The sequence below is a fragment of the Pinus tabuliformis genome, chromosome 7 (assembly GCF_031772625.1).
Source record: "Pinus tabuliformis cultivar Carrire ecotype Pingquan chromosome 7, CPIR1, whole genome shotgun sequence".
In the NCBI taxonomy this organism is placed as follows: Eukaryota; Viridiplantae; Streptophyta; class Pinopsida; order Pinales; family Pinaceae; genus Pinus; species Pinus tabuliformis.
The window spans coordinates 210,156,621-210,166,580 of NC_142293.1; positions in this window are offsets into that span (position 1 = coordinate 210,156,621).

Here is a 9,960-nt window from a genome sequence, read left to right on the forward strand (position 1 = left end):
ACGATTGCTTCCCTCCACATCTGATGGCCCTTATCTATTTCGAGCAGGCCGAACATCCGAACATTACCCACTCGAGAAAGTTGTTTTCCATCGAGCACCCAATGCTACGTGTCGTTCAATGAATGGAATCGGGCAGCCTCCCCACAATACCATCGAACACCCAAAAGCGGTGCGATGGAAACCACTTACCACCTGCCCGCTACACAGCAAAATGGTCACTATTCACCCCACTACACGACAAATGACCATTGTTCACCCGTAACCACCAAAATTAACTTTTGCACATAAATCCAAAAAGCCCCTAATCATTTGTTTTTATCATTTTTTCAATTGTAAACCTCCATGCATGCGCCTGCAAATGTCGAAGTTGTCAACCTACGTGCAATTGCACCCTAAATATGGCACAGAGCACCCAGTTCACATTCCATCCTACACAGAACATTTTCGACCATTCACAGTTTCTAGACAACCTATTCAGAGCCAATTTTCCTTAAATTCCAGGTATTTAAGCCATAATTCACTGGAAAACCTATTAATTTCAGAACCAGTTACTGAGTTTTATTAGTTAAATTAAAAAATTAATTAAAGAAACTCTAGAAACTCAAACCTACTCTGTACTAAACCACCATTACCAGAAAAACTAAAAATCACCTCCCCCACTCTCAAATCCAAAAGAATTGAGAATGGCTGCCCCAATTGCCATGGATGTTAGACGTATTTCCACTCCTAATTTGGACCTAGACCACCTCCCCCTAGCTGATAAGGATTTCCAGATAAAGGACACCTCTGTCCATGAATCCCCTCTCAAACTATACTACCGATACAAAGACCAATACCTGAACCATGTTGATAAAATTGGTTTTTGGGAGTCCAATTTGCCCAAGTACCAGTTCCCTAAAGTTCACATTTTCCCAGAAATTGTCCATTACTTCCATGAAAATTATATCCCTAGTAAAAGAGCAGTGGTATCCCCTAACCAAACCATACTTTTCACCATCACTGCTGAATCAATCAATGAAATGCTACAAATCTAGCCTGGCCAAAACTTGACTCCCCTCTCCATTGGAGATCTGTTGGACTTATTTCCCAAGCTCAGCCCTGCAAGATTGGCCCAAATAATCCAAACCTTCATTGTAGAAGAAAAGTATACCCCTAAAGAACCCCCTCCATATGTGTATACCATATTTTCCCCATTTGGCCAGGACATTGTAGCAATGATATCCAGTGTCCTAGGTTATACCACCAGTGAGTATATAGATGAAATCATCCTGGCTTTCATGTCCATATACACTCCAGGACAACCTCCTACTGTTATTTATGATTATGAAAAGTTTATCGCCGATAGGATGCATGACCAGTTTCCGAAAATGAGAAATGAGAGAGTCTTCAAATAATCCTCTGTTTTGTACCACCTTTTTCTATATTTCCCGTCAGACAAGTTTCCATTCACCTTGTAGAAGCTTGATACAAAGGGTCAACCCAGATCAATGATTTTTTGGACTCCACTAATCCATAAATATCACTCCCCATATTCATATACAGACTTCATAGACTTATTTGTACATCCCATTGTAACAATGCTGATAGGAAGCCCTCCTCCAAGAATCAGTTCAGATATAAAGAGGATCCTGCAACTCTCAAAATAATCCAAAGTGGGTGATTTGTACTTGTAACAAAAGCACACTGAGATAAGGATTCATGGCTATGAGTTGGCCCCATACAAACTACCTAAATACCTCCCAATGAGGTTATTTTCTCTGGAGTACTACATGCAAATAAAAAATTTAGATGAGGTACACTTTGTTAAGGCCAAAAAGAAAACCCAACTCAAGATCAAAGACCAACTAGGTCCCTTTATTTGTAATAACAGAGAAGCTGGAAAGGAGGCAGACCTAATCCTTCAAAGATTCAATCTAAAACAGAGCTTCATATGGAGATATGATCCCTTGGATTTCATCTGCAAAAGAAGGCAGAAAAACAAGATGGCTCCCTATATTCATCACCGCATCCCTGAAATAGAAAAGTATGCCAACCAATTGCAATGGGTGGAAAATACTTTAGAGGACTTGATGAGGGTTCTTTCCTGTAGGTGCCAGAAGGATCACAGGTACCAGAAGAATCAGAAGTACAAGAGCAAACAGAGAAAACAGATAGGCTAGAGGCCACCATGAGTACCCCCCAGTCTTACAGACTCCTCTAAATGAGGAGAAAAGCCTCAAGAGAAATAGGGAAGGGGACACTACTTCAGAAAGAGCAACATAACAAGCCTATGCAAAGACAAGCTAGGCTAAGAGACAAAGAGTCAATCCTCTCTCTGAACAGGAATATACAGTGGAGACAACTGAGGTTACAAACACAAAAAGAGATGGGAGTAGGCTTGCCACTCCATCTGGAGGCACTCTAAAACCTTCCACATCACACACTCAGATATTGGAATGGTAGCAAAGTGTTGAGATATCCTCTTTCAAAATGCCGAGAGATAAAGACCAAGACATCAAAGAGAGATAAAAAGAAATAAAGGCTAGAAATGAGAGGCTGAAAGCCGAAACTTATGCACAATATTTGAAAATGACCCCTACCAATCAAACAAAGCTTATGTCTGCCTTTTATGTTAAAGAGAGGAAAATGCAGATGACCTTAATCAAGCCAACCACTCAAAAACCAAGAACAACATTTGTTTTTAAGAAGGTAGATTTTGAGGTACTGGTAAGGGATATTCATCCCATTGACTAGATTGAGTTGTATAAGCAAACATGTGAAATGATTTATTCTACATTGGGAGGGAAATCCATAGCAATGCACAATTACAGAACTCTTTAAACAATATGTCGGCTCAGTTTCAGTTGGAGAAGGCCTCCTCACGGGCCAAAGGTACAAGAATCGGGCCCTTAGAGGAATTAGTGATAGAGTTGGGGCATGATCCCAAGGATGTGAAAGCAACACAGCAGCTAATTAAAAAGAAGAATGATGACATTACTGCACTAAAGAAGCAACTCAAAATTCCCCAGCTACATCACCCTCAAACAATGGAAGTCCTAGAAGCACAAAAAGGACATGAAGAGCTTATGGACCTAGTCCTAAAGCTAAATGATCAACTTAAAGAAATAGAGAAGGAGTTGGACACTTTGATTCAATCCAAGCAAAGTGACCTGGCCACAACTTCCACAACTACCATCCCCATAGTGACAACAATAGTTCCTTCCACAATGGCAGCATCATTGGCACCTATAGCTCTGCCTACCACAGAACTGCCAATTACAACTGAGTCCACTACAACAACAGGTACTTCAACTGAGAAAACAACAGAACTGCTAAAAGCTATGGAGGAGATCTCCATCCAAGCTATAGAGCTCAAAATATTAAAGGAGGAAGTGGCAAGTTTAGAAACTGACTGTAAACTTGCCCAAATTCAGCAAAGAGAAGAAACACAAAAAGCCCTAAGGATGGGTGAGAAAATCAAAATCCTAGAGAAAGATTTGACATTGCAGAAGCCACTACTACAAACTAAAGAGATTCTCTAGGCCAATATCATTGACTCTGTCAATGGTATTTGGCCATCAATCCAACTTATATTTGAGCAAACAGAATTAGTGAAGATAGCCACTGAAGTTATCCAGAAACTAAGGAAAGAATTAGGAGATAGACCTGAGGATGCAAATCGACTCATCCACCTCTTGAATAGTAAGAACATATATGAGCTCCTTGAGCTTGGCATAGAGGAGAGGACTGAAGCCATACTAGAGATTAAAAAGGTTCTTTCCAAAAGAAACCTCATGCTCAACTTAGAAGAAAAGTGCCATAACATGCAGGTAGCCATTGACAGGTTTATGGCTAAATTTCAAATTTTAAGGGACAAAGGCCTTCCCAGTCCTATGGTCATCAATGACAAGCTCATTACCCAATTGGACTATAGTGATAGACTCGGGAGGTTGGCCAAGGAACAAGCCAGCTCTTCAGGCATTAAAGCCCTGCCAACTGGAAACGTATTGTATGATATTTTGGACAACTTGTTTTTCCGAGAACATGAGGTGAAACATTTGTTTCTCACCAAACCAAATTTTGCAAAATACACAGAGGCAGATGAAATCTACAGAAGAATGTTGAAAATGAGATTTCTTGAGATAGAATGGTGGGATAAAATGACAGATTTAGTATGAAAGTGTTTTATATCAAAAAGTTACCATAGTAAATCTGAAGGCAGCAAGGTGATATAGGTAAAAGATAGATCGACAGGGTTAAAGGGTAACAGAGTCAAAGAGTATCAGTAAAAGATCAAAGTAAAGAATATTACAGTGTATAAATACCACAACTATAAGCCAGCTTAAAGGGCTCCAACTCAACAGAAATAACCAACAACACCATAATAAAAGGGACAACAAGAAGCAATTTTACATCTGTCTCTATCTTCATGCAAGAATATATCCTTTTTCCCTAGATTAAGTCTCAAGTTGTTTTGAGATATTTTGTAATTATTTTTTGTATAAATACTTCAAATTTTCAAGTATGTAGGTTTGATTCCAAGGAATTTATATAGGCTTTTCTCTCAAATCAAAATTCTATTGTATCAATGACTAGATTGGCTTGCTACATCAAGGAATAAAGAGCAGATATTTTACAGGATTCTTGTGTAAAGAGAAATACAAATAAGTATTCTTCCATGTTCAATATCGTTTTTCCTTATTTTTTTTCCACAATATTATTTGTTTTTCTAAAATCTAAATGTATAACAAGGAATGATATTTCAGAAATTTCTTGAAAGCACTTGGTCTTGACTATTTTACATTCTGAATGTTTTATCCTAAACTATCTTAGCTAGGGAATTCTTAACTTCTCCTTAGCTTCCGTAGTTTTTCTCTGATCTATAGAAAAGGATTATTAATTGCCCTTTTTTTATGACCACCCTCTGTTCTTCATTCTAATCCCAGTTGTTTCCAGGAAAACTAGTGTCTATTCAAAGCTACTAGTCCCACTAAGACGGGTAGCTATCTTAGAAACAAACAATTCGAAGTAACTTGTGTCTTCCGTTATGAAAGATAGATGAGAGAGAAGCAGAGAGCACCAACATTAGTCTTTCAATTTGCTCCTTGCTTGTTTCCTCTCTCCTTTGATAGAGCTTCGCCACTCCTTTCTCACTTGTCCTGCTTCAAAGAACACTTATAGAGTTAAAGTAGTAAAATACCATCAAATCATAGAGATCTATAACCATAAACAATGTAGAATTAGATGTACATTAACCATACAAATGCATACACAAATACAAGATTCAGAGATATAAAAGTATATGGAGGAAAACTCAAATAGCTTTATTGATAGAAGTAGTAGAAGAGAAGATTACAACCCAGCTGTCTGATCCATTTCCATCCTCCTAGCATGAAAACCCTCTTCACCTCATGAAAATCTAGATCACCCAACAATACAATGTCTCAAAGAGAAACCAACCACACTTCCTTACAAATTACAAAATTCCAGCCTTTGGATCTCTGGGATGAGGGATCCATATATAGATGTTTGTATATGGGTGAGTCAGCTTCTGGGATTTTGATTAGTGTCATTTCACTAATAGTTCTTGGTTCCACTTGGAGATTTCATGATCTCTTACTCATCCCTAGGCGAATTCAGAGAGGCAAGTGTCATAAGAACAGTTTCTAGAAGATTCTCTGAGTTTCCACCTAGAAAACTGCCTCTGCCATTTGTCTGCTCTCACTCATTGCACCCTATAGAAGGAATTTTCAGTATGAATTGCACCCCTTGTGTGTAACAGGTGAGATGCATCACACCCTTAGCACTGAGCAGTTTGTATGGTCCAGTTTTGACTAGTTAGGAGTAGTTTTTCGGGGAGAACTTCTGGGAAATGATGTAATCAATTGACCTTGATCCTTTAAGGTATGAAACAACACTTTTAGGGGTTTATAAGCCCTTGGTTTATGGACACATGTGATTGGGGTTGCAGTGCCCAAATATGTCTATAGCAGTTGCCTCGTAAAGCATGAGGTCGTAAATCTTTTAATGTCGGGTGAAATTCTTTATCATGAGGATCCGAGGTTTTTCGAGTTGGAAGGTGACCTGTAATAAGATACAATATAATACATTATGTTCATAATATTTTCATGATCTAGCTGAGGCGAGCATTCCGATGCTCAGCTTTATAAATTCATTTTCATGTACATAGGACAGACAATCGTTTGTGTGGCAGATTGATGATTCTGGTAGAGCCATCATCCTTTAGCTTGCATGATTATCTATGCAACTATGGAGTACATTTGATGTCTTTATTTTCCTAAATATATCGCAGCCCGGATGGATGAAACTAGATCTGGGGTCTTCAAACTCGTTCAATCTTCGCTCGAAGTACAAGTCGATCCATTTGAAAAAAAATTCTGGTGTCAAACATGGAAAGACATCGCCAGATTACTAGTCAATGATGTAAGTTGTTAACAAGCATGAGAGGAATCACCGATAATAATAATGACCCTCAAGGTACTGTACTATAATTCACGTGGTGTGAATACATGAGTCAATGTCGAACACCACGCAAAATCTTTCGGTCGAAGGCCATTGATGTAAACCTGTCGCCGGAAGTGAGAAACTTTCCATTGAGGCATGCAAGCTTCAAAGTATTGAAAGGGTTGTTCCTAAGTCAACTTCTTGGATAATGACTTGATGTCGACGAGAAGTGACCCATCGTAGGAGGGCCTTAATAAATCTCACATCTACGATATGCAATGGAGCAAATGAATTTGTGGAGGTGAAAATGATCTGATGATACATAGTTTAGGGTGGCGATCATGAAAGAATGGAGCATGAAGGTATTGCAGTAGATGAGGCGTTAGCTGGGTTGGTGAATTCTCTAAGCGACTTCTCTTGAACATATCAGCGACACTGAAATGGATTGGTAACATTAACCCCAAAAATGGATGGTACGAAGGACCAATGGTGATATGACCGGTGAACGGAATAACCCAACCCGACTCAATCATGGTGACGAAGTGAAAGTGTCATGTTCAAGAGCGACCTGCTACCAATGAAGTTTTTCAAGTTTTATTCCATTTTTCCCCAGCATTGCTGACCAGTACCTCTTTATTTTTGTCAAGCTTGAGGAGGATAACATATGCTTGTTCTATAATTTTCCCTTCGGGAAAACTTGTCGCTATGTTTCAGCGAGCTTAGCGACAGTGAAACTTGCTCTTGTTCGTATGGACAAGTTTGTCGCTATTGTTTTAACGAGTTTAATGACAAAGATAACTCAGTCCTTTTCAGTTTTAGAGAGTTTGAAAAGAGACGGAAAGGAAACTCCAGTAGTCCTTTTTCGTAGTATAATCCCTTATGCCTGAAAAAGTATAAAATAATACGAAAGGGATGACCTTTCCGATCACTTTAACGAGCCGAAAAAGACAAGCGCTTGATCTTTTTGTGTAATGATCCCTCAAGTCCAAAAAGATTAAAATATAGAGGAGGGATGGCACTTCCAATCACTTTAATGAGCTGAAGAGGTCAATTGCTCGACAATCTTTTTATATTTTACGAGTCTAAAAAGAGCTTAAAAGAGACTCAGTTTTGAGGAACGAGTGATGTTTTCGGGTAGCAGCTAGTTCCAGGTAAGTTTGGAACTTTTCAATCACGACAGTTTAAAGAAGGTGGCTAATAGAATCACTCGTCATAGCTGTTCCTCAAAAGGGTAAACAAGCAAGTGGAGGCGTATGATTGGCTAAAAGGTGGAGGTGATGGTAACAACACGACCAAGGCTCAAAAGCTAATAAGAATGTGATCACAAAGGTCATTTACCGAAAGTGGGTTCATTTTTTAATGAGCTTGAACTCTGGAGGAACATATGCTCATTGCTAGGTTTATTTTTTAACGAGCTTGAACTTCGCGTAAACCTGCTCGTGCCAGTCGTCTAATAAGGATGTCTCTCATTGGTAGGTTCATTTTTTAGGGAGCTTTCCCCATGTGAAGCTTTTCTCTGGAGCCTTTTGTATGAAAGCTAGAAACGACCGAGCTATGAGGTTAAAGGGTTGAGAGCCTACAAACTAGGAAAATAAAAGGTCGTTTTTCACTCGCATGCAAAGGTTTGCATGCCCCTAGGTATAAATAAAAGTAGAGTTTCCAGGTTACCATATGGAAGTCCTTGCATTAAAGCAATATTTTTTCATCTACGTAGCAACCAAAACAATTCCTTGGCTCTGTCCATCGAAATAGACAAAGGTGAATAGTGTGAGCTTCCAATCACATAACCTTCGACGTGGAAATCCTATTCCGGATTGATCCCATTTTCCTAAACGGAGGGGTGTGTCAGATTGGTCATATATCCTACGAGGAAACCTATCTTTTATCTGGGGTTTTCCTACTGAAGCAAGCCAGGGCACATGCCCCCTGGGTTTAGTCACATTCACCGAATCACTCACGATCATCAGGTGGATGGAATGGAGGTTGATGAGACATTCCTTCTACAAGAAGACCGTTTAGGGATGGCATTTGACTAGTAGCTGTGTTTGAACTGGGGAATGAAAGCTGGTCAACGAGTTGGACCATTCTGCCTTCATACGGGAAACACATCACCCGAAAGAGTGAGGAAAGAATAGCTCCCATGCTATACATGTAGTCACGCCCAAGGAGTAGATTGTAATCTAGTGGTCCTTGGACTACCATCATGTTTAGATGAACAATTTTCCTTCTAAAAGTTATAGGAAAATTTGGAAGGATCCCTAACAGTCGACTGGTTCCTTTATTGAAGCCTAACAGATTTCGAATCTTAAGCAGAAGAGATGGCAAACCAAGCACTTTCCAAGTAGTTGAGGAAAGGATACTCACGGAAGCCCCTTCATCGATGATAGTGCCAACCATGATCATTTTGTAAGCTTGTACTATGATTCAGAATGGAACATTAGATGGTAGGTGGGGTCTTTCTAGTAAATTCCAATCGAAGGAAATGACTAGATTGCTCAGAGGAGGGACTGAATAAATGGTCGGATGAATCTCTTGAACTGAGGAACTTCCTTCCTGCGGTAGAGGAATGGGTAGATTACCACCATGTTCATCGGATTCTGTGTTAACAAAAAGAATTTGAATGGTGTTGTGCTCATTCTCTTTGGAGACTCTATCATCTTAAGGTGGACCTTCTGAAGACAAGACTGGGTTGACTGCCATCTCGACCTATTGACTTTGGTTCGGTGTGGGCTTAGAGGGTTTATCTTCAATGATAGGGGATTCGACCAACAACAGAGGTGTGTCAGTCAGATTTTCAACTAGCGATGGACTTGGCAAGAGTTTCTTGTATCCAGTTGGAAGTTGTTGCAGTGAAGCAGGACGGTTATCCAAGACTCTTTTAGCTTCGTCCCAGAAGGGACAACGGTGGAGGGCATGATTGCCACCACACAGCTTGCAAGGAAATTTAGATCTTCCTTTCTGTCCATTGACTTCGTTTTCACTAGTTGATGGTGTAATTTCAACATGATGGTGTACTTTCAACATGATCGACAGAGGTTGAAGACACTGGATTGTGCAAGCGAGGAGACCAGTCCCTCAGGATCCATGGGATGCAAGGACAATATCGATGATAGTGGTCTCCTTTGCAAATGACACATGGAGATTTAGTTTTGGATGGCGTAGTGTGTGGATTTTCGCCAGATGATGCATGGTTTCCCCCTTTTTCCATCGGCTTCTTCTTCTCAGTTACTTGGTTTTTAGTGTTACTAGTTCCACCAAGCAAAGAGGAAGAAGGAGAGGGAGAAACAAATGAAGTATAAGGTAGGGGAGCAACTTCAGTATCATTTGGTTGCTGATTTGATTTCTCAGGAATTACAGTGTTTTGAATGACAGAGGTTGAGAATAGCCATACTGGTAGGCCAATTGTGAGTCCTGGAAGGGACAATGTAGCCATGTATGGAGCACCAATATCTCCCCAAGAAGAGAAAGGACTAGGATTCCCCCCAAGGGGAAATCCTTGATTGGTGGACTCCATTT